Raw genomic sequence first — 13,701 nt, 5'->3', positions numbered from 1 at the left:
GTGCCCCCAGAGGCGCGCCTGGGGGGAAAGCTGCTGCGGCTCCCCCGCGCTGGGCGTGTGGGAGAATCCCTCGGCCCTTTGTCTGCGGGAGCCTCTCTCCAGGAGCCGTGTGCCGCTGCGTTAGAGTTTTTGGATTGGATTTTTATTTGTGTTCTCACTTTCTCTCTCATTGATTTCTGCTTAGCTACACTTGTGTGTAAACAAAATGGTGAAAATACCCCTGGAGCACAGCACCCATTCTGTTCTCTGGAGTTCATCGGCTGTGTGCGCTGAACTGTAGCTAACCCCGCCTGAAGCGGCACCACGCACGCCTCATGGCTCCCATCCAACGCCACCCGTGTCCTCACCCGCTGTGGCCCGAGTCCACACAGGCAAAGGGTGGACTTTCTTCCTCGAGGTCAAGGAAACCCACAGGGGCGAGATTATGCAGGAGGTGGGGGTGGGGAAGGTGTGGCCCTGGAACAATGATCTTGGCGGCACAGAGGGGCCTGGGGCCGGGCCCGCGGGAAGTGGGAGACCGCGCCTCACTCCAGCAGCCCCAGCTGGGCGAGTGGCCTCCAGGGCCCGGATGGTTCTTTGCCGTCTGCATTCGGACCATGGTGAGGACGAGCAGGAGGGCACCTGCCCATGTGCCCTCTGAGCCCACACCAGCTCCTCTGAAGCCGTGGTCTCGGTGGCCACCAGTGAAAGTGACCCCAGGCACAGCCTCGGAGGCCGAACCTCAGTGTCGATTGCTCTCTCTTTCCTGCTGACTGACCTTCTGAACCCAGGGAGTCACACACGGGGCCATGGCCTTGAGCATGGAAGGAGAGAGAAAGCGGACAGGTGGGAGGGACACTCATGGTCATGGAGATGAAGGACAGCCCCTGTCCATCAGACCTGTCATTGAAATGCTGAGCTTGGATGTCTCCAGTATTTCTCTTTTTTTGGATTTATTTTATTTATTTGAAAGCCAGAGAGAGCAATCTTCCATCTGCTGGTTCACTCCCCAGATGGCCGCAGATCCGATGCCAGGAGCTTCTTCCCAGGCTCCAACATGGGTGCAGGGGCCCTAGCACTTGGGTCATCTGCTGCTTTCCCAGGCCATAGCAGAGAGCTGGATTGGAAGTGGAGCAGCCAGGACTAAAACTGGTGCCCATATGGAATGCTGGCGCTTCAGGCCAGGACGTTAACCCACTGCGCCACAGCACAGACCCTGACTGACATTTTCAACCCAGGGAGTCACATACGGAGGGCCAGGGCCTTAAGCATGGAGGAAGAGAGAGAGAGTGGGCAGGTGGGCGGGACACTCATGGTCACGGAGATGAATGACAGCCCCTGTCCATCAGACCTGTCATTGAAATAATGAGCTTGGATACCTCCAGTCTTTTTTGCTTTTTAGAGTTATTTTATTTATTTGAAAGGCAGTTAGAGAGAGAGAGAGATCTCCATCCGCTGGGCCACTCCCCAGATGGCCTCAACAGCCAAGGCTAGGGCAGGCTCAATCCAAGAGCCTGGAACTCCATCCAGGCCTCCCACATGGGTGCAGGGGCCCAGGCACTTGGGTCACCCTGCACTGCCGACCCAGGCCATAGCAGAGAGCTGGATGGGACTGGCACCGACGCCCACAGGGGACGCCGGCCTCCGCAGCGGCCTGCAGCCGCCTTCCCTGTGCGTCTCCTACTCGGGGTGCCTGGAGCCTCTTCCTTTTTGTACGGCATTCCCGGCCTTTACGGTGTTTGTGGTTTTCTACAGCGTAGCCGCCTGCACACGGGGACCACCACACCACCCCGCCCACGAAAATCCCTGCCCAGCTTCTCCCCGGGGAGCCAGGAAGCACCCAGGAAACCTCTGTGTTGGCCTCTTGTTGATTTGCCATCCCACAGGGATCGCTGCCCCTCCCCCCGCCCGCCCTCCGGCCCCGCTCGTCAGCCCCACGGTCCTGCCTCCTTCCTGCTGTAGAGGGTTTGTTTGCTAGTACCCAAAGGGGCAGCTCATTTGAGTGGTTATACGTGAGGGGGTGGACTTAAAAGGTGACATGTACTGGTTTGAAAAAATCCGCAACCAGCCCACCTCATGCGTGTTGTCACATCACAGCCCTTCAGTCCAGTGACATCATGCGTATCACTGCTTGGCTAAGTCCAAAAAAAAAAAAAAAAAAAAAGCCAATATGGCATCCACGTAAAGACAAATACTTGCAGCACAGTGGTCAGAGCTGGGGCCAGGGGTGCCCAGTACACCCCCTCCTCGGGCTGGGGCACCTCCGCCCGCCGTCACGTGGCTCTCTGGACACCATGCGCACCGGACCCTGTTTCTCTTCAAAGAGCTGCACAGGGACGATAGAATGATGGGTTTTCCAGTTAGCTCAGTGTTCACCCTAATCTCTTTTCGGTCAAGAATTGATAAAGCCTTTGAAAACACTGTTTCATCATCTCTGTACCATTTTTTTTTCTGATGATAGAACACACTGATGCTTATTGCAAAAAAAAAAAAAAGAAAAGAAAGCAAACTGGACAAAAAATGTATATAGTAGGGCCTAGGCTGAGGCATAGTAGGCTAAGCCGCCACCCAGGGCACCGGCATCTCACATGGGCACTGGTTCATGTCCCGGCTGCTTCTCTTCTGATCCAGCTCTCTGCTGTGGCCTGGGAAAGCAGCAGAACATGGCACAAGTACTTGGCCCTGCACCCACATGGGAGACCTGGAAGAAGCTCCTGGCTCCTGGCTTTGGATTGGTGCAGCTCCAGCCATTGTGGCCACCTGAGGAATGAACCAGCAGATGGAAGACCTCTCTCTGTCTCTCCCTCTCTCTCTAACTCTGCCTCTCAAATAAATATTTTGAGAAATGTATATAGTAAATAAGGCAGTGCTTACAAGGAAACAGACTCCAGTTCTCCACACACAGGCACACCACAATTGCATACCTTACAGCAACCCTTTTTTGCACAGTTCTCCACGCACAATTCCAGTGGCCTGGCTTAGTTAACCAACACAGTTCGAGTTTCAGTGACCGTGGTATATTAACCGCAAACAACTGCGTGGAATCCAAGCTTGCCACTAGCTCTGCAGGCTCAGGCAACAGGTGCGCACCGTGAGCTAAGTCTCACCCGTCCCTGTGTTCACACACGCACGACACAGCCTGCAAACCCTGCGGCGTTCTGCAGCAAGAGGGAGACGAGCAGAGAATCCAAGGCGGGGCGGTGGAAGTGACGGTCTAGGGGAAGGCGACGGTCCAGCGCGAGAGGGAAGCCGGTGTGAGAGCACGGCAAGACGGCGAGGCCAGCAAAGCGCTTGCTGTGAGAGGGCCTCTGGGGACTTGCAGGGCAGCGGCGGTGCGAAGGGGGACGTGCTGCAAGCTGGTGCAGACTTGGGAAGGACCTGGACGCCCTGGGCATAGCAGGGACGCCCCCTCCGTCTCCCGAACACCGTCCAAACCGCTCGCGACTGCTCTACGAGAGCACTTTACGTCCACTGCTTTGAGCATCAGCGTCCTAAATCGTCTTCGTTTTCTGTGCGTCACAGCTGCCGGCACGAGGCTTCGGCATGGCCTCCCTGCAGCCGCACGGGCTGCTCTGAGCACAGTCCGACACGCCCACGTTCTCCCTGACCACCGCGGGAGCTGACCGGGTGCCGGGGGGTCACCGACAGGCTTCTGGGTGGTCCCAGTGTTATTTCATTTCTACTGTTTCAGTCGGCACCACAGAAGAGCACACGTGCACACACATGTCAGTACACACAGGCGCACGCATGTATTGACACACACACAGCTCAGCACCGGCTTCTGCCCTGCCTGTGCCGACACGTGGCCTTCCAGTCGGGAGCTGCTGACCAGGCCACTGGTCCTTGCTGCCTGCTCTGTGATGGTTGCTGGGGAGGCCGAGTGCCCTCCGTGGGTCAGTGTCGTCCTTTCTTGTCCCGAGCACGTGGTGGACCCTGACGGTCGGTCAACCTCTCTCTGAGCCTCAGCTTTCTCACCTGTAAGATGGGAAAATAAGACGCACGTAGGTCTGCGTGGCTGAGGGCCCAGTGGGCAGTGGCATCTGGACGCTGGCTGGGCTTTAGCTTGTCGTCTGTGTGCACCGAGGAGCACGGGCTCCTGGAGGCTGGGAGCGTGTGGGACCTGCAGCTTCTCTTCTCAGGGGGCTTCCGGGGCACACTGGCATCCCAGGCTGGAAGCCCGTTTGCAGGACCTGCGGTGAGCACGTGGGGTTTGGGCGGCACCTCCATCCCTTTCAGGTGCAGCTCACAGCCGAGCCGTGGGCGATGCCTCCCCACGTGGTCACGTGGCCCAGGAGACAGACGTGGGGAGTGGCGGGTGCCCCGTGGTAGAAGCCTGGAGGGGGCCTGTGCTGTCTCAGGGGCGGTAGCGTCAGCCCGAGCCCCAGCCCACGCGGGGAAGGCTCAGCCCGAGCAGGGGCTGCCCTGGGATGAGGACGGCTCCTGCAGGTGGGGGTGAGAGCATCTTGGGCAGCGGCCGCCATGCCCTGGAACAGAGCCGGAAGTTCGCGGGCCCATCCCCCAACCCCCAGGTTCCCTCACTGGCCGGTGGCGTCCGCCTGCAGGTGCTGGAACTCACCTGAGGGCAGGCTTCGCCGTCGTGGCTGCGACGCTGCTCGGGACGCCAGCATCCCATGTCGGAGATGCCTGGTGCAGCTCCTGCTGCTGCTCCCGGTTCCAGCTTCCCGATACGCTCACCCTGGGAGGCGGCAGGTGAGGGCTCAAGTGCGTGGGCCCCTGACCCGTGGGAGACCTGGCTGGAGCGCCGGGATCCTGGCTTCAGCCTGGCTCAGCCTTGGCTGTTGTGGGCTTTTGGGAAGTGTGCCTGTGGATGGGAGGTCTCCCTCCCCCCAACACTGCGCCATGGCTTTCTTTGGCAGCGAGAGGGCACCCAGCATGCAGGCAGCCCCTGCGGCCCTCCGGCGATGGGTATGTGTGTGCACGCGTGTGTGTGTGGATGAGCCACACAGCCAGCCCAGCCTGCACGCGGGCAGCCCTGAGCCATGTTCTGCTGTCCCCCAGGTCCCTTGTGGAACTGAATGCCAGTGGCCACAGCAGCAAACACCACGAAGACCCTGCATCAGCGCCCCTCCCTCTTGGGCTTTACCTCCTGTCCCCTTGCCTGTGTTTCTGGGCCCACCTCCCAGATACACTCCCTGCTCTCAAAAGCGCCCGCAGATCGGCTCCTGCAGGGCCCAGCCTGGGTAGTAGGGAGGAGGTAGGGCAGCGCTCAGGATGACAACACAGGGAGGTGGCCGCCAGCATCCGCTGTCGGGAGAGGGGGCGAGGAGGAGCCGGGAGACAGGGCGCAGAGTAAGCCTGTGGACAGGACCGGCGAGGTCCAGAGCAAATGGAGAAAGAAACAGAGAAGGGACGGCAGGCCGGGGCACCTGCTGATGCCCCCAGACCAGAGGGAGGGCTGCACCCCGGGAGCCCCTAAGGATTTTGACCCAGTGTTCTCTGATGGCCCCGAGCGTGGGGCATTGCCTGCCCAGGGCCGGAGGGGTGGAGAGCGTGAGAAACGAGGTGTCTGCAGCTGGAGCACGGTTGCGCGCGTGAATGCGTGTCTGTCCCTCTGTGGAACTTGGTCCGATTCTATCTCGCTGTTCGTCTCCAACTTGCCGACAAAACTGCCAACCAACTCGCTTCGGAAAACGCAAACTGAATTGCCCGGAAGAGCTGATCCGGGGTTGCTGCCAGGTAGCCGTGTGCCGACTCTGGAAGTGTCTTCCTGAGTCGAGTGAGCCAAGCTGTACGTTGTTCTTCCCTTGTGACCATGGAGAGATGGTCACAACAACCCATCCCTTGTCCACTCGATGGCCGCTTACTCTGTGCCAGAAATAAGTAGAGGAAATCGCATTCCCCGAGACGCTGTGTCCTGGGAAGGCAGGGATTGAAGGACCCCCTCCCGGGGTGGGGACGAGGGCTCAGCGATGGAGCTCCAGGGCCAAGATGGGGCTGGTGTGGCTGCTGGACAGCAGTGACACAGAGGTGACGGGAGCAAGCACAGCGCCGCACAGCAGCGTGGCGAGGGGAGGCTGGGCCCGGGAACACACACACCCTGCTCGGGCTCCACCGTGACCCCACGAGCCCGTCAGCGAAGCAGCGAACATCAGGAAGTGCCGCTCATGACGCCCTGCGGGGCTCCGTCCCGACGTGGGTGCTGTGGGCAGAGCCAAGGGCAGAGGTGCGCGGAGCAGGTGTTGGCCGGGTACTGAGTGAGTCGATCAGTGTGCTGGAGAGGGCGAGTGAGGGTCCCGGTGAGCGCAGGCCGCGGCTGTCACAGCAGCTGTGACAATTCCTGTGAGGCCGCACGGCCCGGCCGGGGCTGGGAGCGGGGGCTTCACCCAGGAGGAAGACGCGAGCTTGCGCTTGGGACAGCAGAGTGTCGGTCAGGACTTCACTGTGAGCATCCTCACGGGTGGAGGAAGGCTCGGGCAGGGCTGGGGAAGTCCAGCTCACGGGCTGCTCTGTCCCAGGCCCACAGGACCATCCGGTCATCTGGTCTGGCCCTGCCAAGGCAGCACAGGTGGGGCTGGAGATTCAACACATCTGTGATGGGCAGGTTATTTTGTTAAGATTTGTTCGTTTATTTGAAAGGCAGAGAGAGACAGAGAGACAGAGCTCCCACCTGCTGGTTTACTCAAGGGGCCGCAATGGCCAGGGCTGAGCCAGGCTGAAGCTAGGAACCAGGAGTTTCTTCCAGGTCTCCCACGCAGGTGCAGGGGCCCAGGGACTTGGGCCATCTTCTACTGCTTTCCCAGGCCATAGCAGGGAGCTGGATTGGAAGTGGAGCAGCCAGAGCAGGACAGGAACCGGCGCCATATGGGCTGCCGGCACTGCAGGCGGTGGAGGCACCTGCTGAGCCACAGCACCAACCTGCCCCCAGGACTGACTTTCAAGTCACTTTTGTGTGGCCCGTGAAGGATGTCCTACACTTCTGAATGTCCCCTGGCAGGAAGGGAAGCGCAGGGGTGCAGAGGCCCCAGCAGGCACCTGGGGAAGTGGTAACTTGTGCTCTCCAGTTTGCACGGGAGGAGGCAGAGCCGTCCCCAGGTGTGGGCGTGCAGGCCTGCGTCCATCTTTGCCCTGCCTTCTTCGCGGAAGTGTTTTCAGCCCGTCCTCCGTGCCTAGTGAGCCGCGGCGCCGGCCTGTTGCTGATGTTTGTCTTGGCTGGACGCACAGCCCTTCGCCACTGCGTTTTCTCACGGGGTTCAAGCACGTCTCCCTCTGCGCCGAGTTGTCAGTTTGGGCACTTCCTCGGGGACCAGGTGCGACAGGTCCTCCAGGGGAGGCCTGGGAGCCCGCGGCATCCGGGAGCAGCCAGGACGCCTGAGCAAGGCAGGAGCCAGGTGTGCGTGTGGCCGAGTGGCTGCAGCACAGGCGAGGCAGGCCAGCAGCAGGACGTGGCGTGACGTCTGGGGCGCGTTGGGTCCGTGGAGCCTTTGCCCAGCGTGGGGTGGGCACGTGCTCCCCGTGGCTGGGACCGCGCAGCTGTCACAGATTAACTGCTCAGCGGCACATTTGGAGGTCCCGGGGAACCTCCAGGTGCCTCGGGACGCTCTCTCACTTCAGTCCTGCTCTGGTTGCAGAGTACGGGGCCTGACCCGGCGCTGAGCCCTGCGTCAATCATTCCTACGCACCTGCCCTGGCCCCCGCTCCTGAGCCAGTGACCGTGTCCCAGCTCCGAGCAGAGCCCAGGCACCCAGGAAATCCCTGCTGAGCCCATTAATCAATTACATCATCTCCAAACTCAGGCTCATTCTTCTGAACATGAGCTCCCATTGAAAAACACATCAGACCGGGAATGTCTAGGTTGACTGAATTAGTATTGAACGTGGGACACACTCGCGACGCTCCGTGTTTTGATGAGCTCACTTAATCAGGCCCCTGTGCCAGCGAGGGGGTCACTAGGTATTGATCGTCCAGCAGACCGTGCCTCGGAGCTGGGGGCAAAGCAGGCAGCGTCAGACACCTCCCACCCCAGGGGAGAGCGGGGACCGGGGGGCAGGGGGAGACGAGGAGACAAGCCCAGCAGGCACCAGGGAGCAAACACAGGGCCTGCAGCCCTCCAGGGACCATCAGCCGTCGGGATTGTGACCCTTCCTCCAACCCGCACTTAGTCACAGTTAGCAGGTGGCTCACCCCTCTGCACCACAGCGCCGGCCACAGCTGGTTCCACTGGGTCCTCAAGGCTCATTCTCATTGCCCAGGAGTCGCGGCCTCTTCCCCTTTAAGGGTGGATGTCGTCCTGATGTGTGGACCGCACCACACTCTGTCCACCCGTCCCCCAAGGGGCAGGCACCTGCGCTGTCTCCATCTTTCAGTCCAGTTAATTACGCTGCGTACAGAAATGAACCAATCCCATCCCCCTGAAACTCCCATTCCCTTGACCCCGGGTGTGCACGACTACGATTTCGCCGTCATCATGGGGGCACGGGTGACTCCTCTGAGCTGTCCCTCCAACCCACAGGTGCTGATCACCACATGGGAGCCCGAAGCCCATCACTCTTCACAGAGACATAGGGGTAGTGCGGCCTGGGGGGCGGGAAGTGCAGCCCTCCGCAGACAGGGGGGGCTCCTGGGGCTGCCTCTGGTTCCTGGTGACATCACAGCAAGCAGGTGCATTTGGGACCAGATGAAATTGTGGGTGGCTCAGGAGATGGCGCCATGGCTGAGCAGGGCAGAACCACACAGGGGACACCTCCCACTTTGCACTGCTTTGCCTGAGGTGGTGAGGGACCCGTGGGCTCCGTGCCGCCTGTCCGGCGTGCCCTGCTGCACCTTGCTATCCGTTACAGCATCAGTGCCGGCTGCACCCCGCGACCCGCTATCCGTTACGGCACAGTGCACGGGCCAGGCGCGGGCCAAGTGTCAACAGAAGGTGAGGAGGGAAATCTGCCGCAATCTACCGCTAATTACCCTGCCTCAGAGTTAATTAAATCCTTGTTAGGAGCAGCGGGGTGGCTCCTAATTAAACTTGTCTAATAGCAGTGCCCTGACACTTCCTGACGTGGGGTTCCTGCCGGCTCGCAGCGCCCGCCCGGGCCATGATACCTGTCACGCCGCCGACCGCACGCAGCTCCGGGCGCCCGGCCTCCATGTTTTCTGTACTAATTTGCCACATATTGAGCACTTCACATGTGCTTAATTTACACACATTTTAATTTGGGGGCTCCTAACGACGCTGTCATTCGCCTCTTTTTCCAAGAGGAGAAGAAACGGGACAGGAAATACCCAGAGTGCGGCAGCCACGGTGGGCAGCGGGGCCGGTCTGGGGTCGTGCTCTCTGCCCCGTGCAGTGCAGATGAAGCTGTAGCCTCCTGGCCTCCCGCACAGGGCCCTGCAGCCCCAGCCCCGGCACAGGCAGGGGAGGCTGAGAGGCTGCTTCGAGTGGCGGGGACCAGAAATGCCCCCTGCTTCCCCCTCCCCCTCCCTGGCTCTCCACGCGCCCGTGCCGAGGGCTGCATGCAGGACCCGCGCTCCAGGCAGCTGTGCACACTCCCCGCAGGCTGGTGGAGGCCAGTGCTCGGGTCTGTGCCTGAGTGGGAACAGGGGAGAAGGGGCCCTGGCTCGGGGCTGTGGCCGGGGCATTTGGGGAGGAGAGCAGCAGGGGAGGGAGGTACCTCGGCGCTGCTGCTCAGGCCACAGATGGCTGTGCTCAGAGAACCGGAGGACGGGGCTGCCGCTGGGGTCGTCCTGTAAATACCAGAAGTTTGGGGCTGCTTTTGGTGTTTTTAGGAAACAGGATTACCTGCAGGGTTTCAATGCCTACCCCAAAACATAAACAATGGCAAAGCTGACCTCTGATGGGTTCTGCCGTTCAGCTGCCGACTGTGGCACTTGGGTGACAGGGACACGAGGGTGGGCAGACGGCCCCAGCCAGGCTCTGCACGGTGTACGTGCACAGAGCAGGTGCTGCTGTGGCCGGCGCGGGAGAGGCCGCAGTGAGGTCGTTGTTGGCACTGGGAATGATCGCCGGCCTGTGCCCTCCGTAGTCCCCGTGGGCACCCGGGGCCCTGGCGCCACCCCTGCTGCTGTCCCTGGGGACATGGGCCCAGCACAGCTACCTCTGCTCCTTCCTTTGGGAGACAAGGAGGAAACAAGGCTGCCCCGGTACTTTCTGCCTTCTCGCCAAACAGCACGAATTAAGGACACCTGGCGGCACTCGGGTCTTCGCTGGCAAGAATGCTGGTGGAAACGTCAGTTAACCTTGGAAGACAGCTGACGGCGGGCTTACGTGCGAAGCCACCCAGACGCCAGCTCACCTGAGCAGGTGCCACCAGGGCTGTGGCGCAAGAAAGCAGCAGGAGTGCTTCGGAGGAAGTTCAAGGCTTCGGGAAGATGTCTCGTCACTTCCCCAGAGCGAGTCTGCCCGTTAGAACAGACTTGTACTTGTGCCAGGTGGCATCCTGGGATAGCCGGATCCAAAGGCGAAAATGACTCAAAGCAGCAAACACAGAAATTAATTTCAAGCTTTTGTTCTCATTCATTTTTTAAAATGATTTTTGTTTGATTAAATGAAAGCTCAGCCTGCAGGCCAATTTTTAAATTCAGAGGGCCTGACTGCACCCACGTGTCTGATTCTGCTTCGTGTCGTGTCGAAAAGATGGGAAGATGCTCCCCGGGCAGCGCGTCCGGTGCACGCCGTCCTCGTGCCACACTCTGACGGCTTTTGTAGAATGTCCCTGCGCCCTGCCGAGCAGCCCTCACGGTGAGACGGAGCCGACGGCACAGCCGAGGGCAGGCAGTGCCGCGGTGGCGCCCGCTGGGCTCCGTCTTCTTCCAGTCACGCCCGGGGAGGAGGTTTCGAGCGGCCGGCGCTCCATGGTGTTTAACGTCTCGCTTCCAAGTCCCTCGCGAGATGAAAGTATCGCTGATTTGGAGCCGAAGAGCGCGTGGTTCAGACCGCACGTCCTGACCAGGACTGGGAATGCCTTTGAATGAAGCAAACCTTTTCCCAAGCAGCCCGCCCCGCACCCCCTGGCTCCCCGCTCCGCACCCAGGAAAGACGAGCAGCGAATGAAATGCTCCGTAAGCTCGACGCCGAACTTCTGTGACAAAATGTGAATGAACGTGATGGACTTAATCATGAGCGACGATTCCGCCGTGAATGGCTTATGGGCGCAGCGTGACAATGGATGCATCTGGCATGGAGGCAGCAGATGGGGGTGCTGTTCTGTAGCTGAGCTGGATAGCGCTGCTGCAGTGAGCGAATCAGAGCGCCGGGATGAAGGAGCCAGGGGCGGGGGCCGGGGGCCTGGGTGTAGTGGGGGCCGGGGGGGTGGGGGCCAGGGGCCAGGGCGTGGTGGGGCCAGGGGCAGGGGCCGGGGGCCTGGGTGTAGTGGGGGCCGGGGGTGGGGGGGCCAGGGGCCAGGGCGTGGTGGGGCCAGGGCGTGGTGGGGGCCAGGGGTGGAGGCGCCAGGGGCCAGGGCGTAGTGGGGCCCAGGGGTGGAGGCGCCAGGGGCCAGGGTGTGGTGGGGCCCAGGGGTGGAGGCGCCAGGGGCCAGGGCGTGGTGGGGCCAGGGCGTGGTGGGGGCCAAGGGGTGTGGGGGGCCAGGGGCCAGGGCGTGGTGGGGGCCAAGGGGTGTGGGGGGCCAGGGCGTGGTGGGGGCCAAGGGGTGTGGGGGGCCAGGGGCCAGGGCGTGGTGGGGGCCAGGGGCCAGGGCGTAGTGGGGCCAGGGCGTGGTGGGGGCCAAGGGGTGTGGGGGGCCAGGGGCCAGGGCGTGGTGGGGCCCAGGGGTGGAGGCGCCAGGGACCAGGGCGTGGTGGGGCCAGGGCGTGGTGGGGACCAAGGGGTGTGGGGGGCCAGGGGCCAGGGCGTGGTGGGGGCCAGGGGCCAGGGCATGGTGGGGCCAGGGCGTGGTGGGGGCCAAGGGGTGTGGGGGGCCAGGGGCCAGGGCATGGTGGGGCCCAGGGGTGGAGGTGCCAGGGGCCAGGGCGTGGTGGGGCCAGGGTGTGGTGGGGCCCAGGGGTGGAGGTGCCAGGGGCCAGGGCGTGGTGGGGGCCAGGGCGTGATGGGGCCCAGGGGTGGAGGTGCCAGGGGCCATTGAGTGGTGGGGCCAGGGCGTGGTGGGGGCCAGTGGCCAGGGTGTGGTGGGGCCAGGGCATGGTGGGAGCCAAGGGGTGTGGGGGCCAGTGCCCAGGGCGTGGTGGGGGCCGGGGGTGGGGGGACCAGGGGCCAGGGCGTGGTGGGGCCAGGGCGTGGTGGGGGCCAGGGGTGTGGGGGGCCAGGGGGTGGGGGGACCAGGGGCCAGGGCATGGTGGGGGCCAGGGGTAGAGGCGCCAGGGGCCAGGGCGTGGTGGGGCCAGGGCGTGGAGGGGCCCAGGGGTGGAGGCGCCAGGGGCCAGGGCGTGGTGGGGGCCAGGGTGTGGTGGGGCCCAGGGGTGGAGGTGCCAGGGGCCAGGGCGTGGTGGGGGCCAGTGGCCAGGGTGTGGTGGGGCCAGGGCGTGGTGGGGGCCAAGGGGTGTGGGGGCCAGTGCCCAGGGCGTGGTGGGGGCCGGGGGTGGGGGGACCAGGGGCCAGGGCGTGGTGGGGGCCAGGGCGTGGTGGGGGCCAAGGCGGGGGACCAGGGGCCAGGGCGTGGTGGGGGCCAAATGTTCATCCACGAGTCTCCGAGGAGTCAGGCTTTGTGACTGGCACCGTGTAAACTGTGTTTTGTTTTTAAGATTTATTTATTTGAAAGCCAGAGCCTCAGAGAGAGTGGGAGAGAGAGATCTTCCATCGGCTGGTTCACTCCCCAGATGGCTGCAACAGCCAGGGCTGGGCCAGTCTGAAGTCAAGAGTCAAGAGCTTCATCTGGGTCTCCTATGTGGCTTCAGGGATCCAAGCACCTGGGCCATCTGCTGCTGCTTTCCCAGGCCATTAGCAGGGAGCTGGATTGGAAGTGGAGCAGCCAGGACTCAAACAGGCACCCATGTGGGATGCCAGTGTTGCAGGTGGTGGCTTTGCCCGCTGTGCCACAACTCTGTCATTGAAGGGACTGGTCCGTGCCATGGGTGCCATAAGCACATTCCTACTACAGCTCAGGGCCTCTGCACCTGGCTGGGCAGCCTCCTCTGGGGATTGGCCTGTGCCTTCTTGGGCGTTGGGGAGCACCCTGGCCTCTCTTCCCCAGTGCCAGGAGCTGCAGCCCCAGCCCCCAGTGAAGCTGATCAGAATGGTGACTCCAGACATCTCCAGATGTCCCTGGAGGAACGCTGCAGCCAGCGACAGCCCAGGTGCCGGAGCTCGGCAGGAGGGCGCCGTGACGCTGACCAAGGACGAGGGCCAGGATTAGCTGACCAAGGACGAGGGCCAGGGTTAGCTGGCCAAGGACGAGGGCCAGGGTTAGCTGACCAAGGACGAGGGCCAGGGTTAGCTGGCCAAGGACGAGGGCCAGGGTTAGCTGGCCAAGGACGAGGGCCAGGGTTAGCTGACCAAGGACGAGGGCCAGGGCGCCGGCCCGGGCCTGCCGTCTCTGGTCCTGGTTTCACCTGTGCCATTTCTGTGACTTTCAGAGGCCGCCTGAAAGTCTAGAAGCCCAGGACCCACAAACTCTCTGTTAACCCGATTCGCGAACCACATCTGCCTGCCGGCGTCGTCGGTGTGTTTACAGGCCGTGACCGCGCTGGGGGCTGTCCCTGTGCTGGGCAAACCAGAGCATCCCAGTGTCGGCCCGGGGCTCAGGGAGCCCCTTCCAGGAGGAACGTTGCCCGCGAGGAAGTGGCGGGTCCCTGTGTTCC

Source organism: Lepus europaeus, chromosome 6 (assembly GCF_033115175.1).
Source record: "Lepus europaeus isolate LE1 chromosome 6, mLepTim1.pri, whole genome shotgun sequence".
NCBI lineage: Eukaryota > Metazoa > Chordata > Mammalia > Lagomorpha > Leporidae > Lepus > Lepus europaeus.
The sequence above is the reverse complement of the archived record's forward strand: the minus strand, read 5'-3'. Positions refer to the sequence as shown.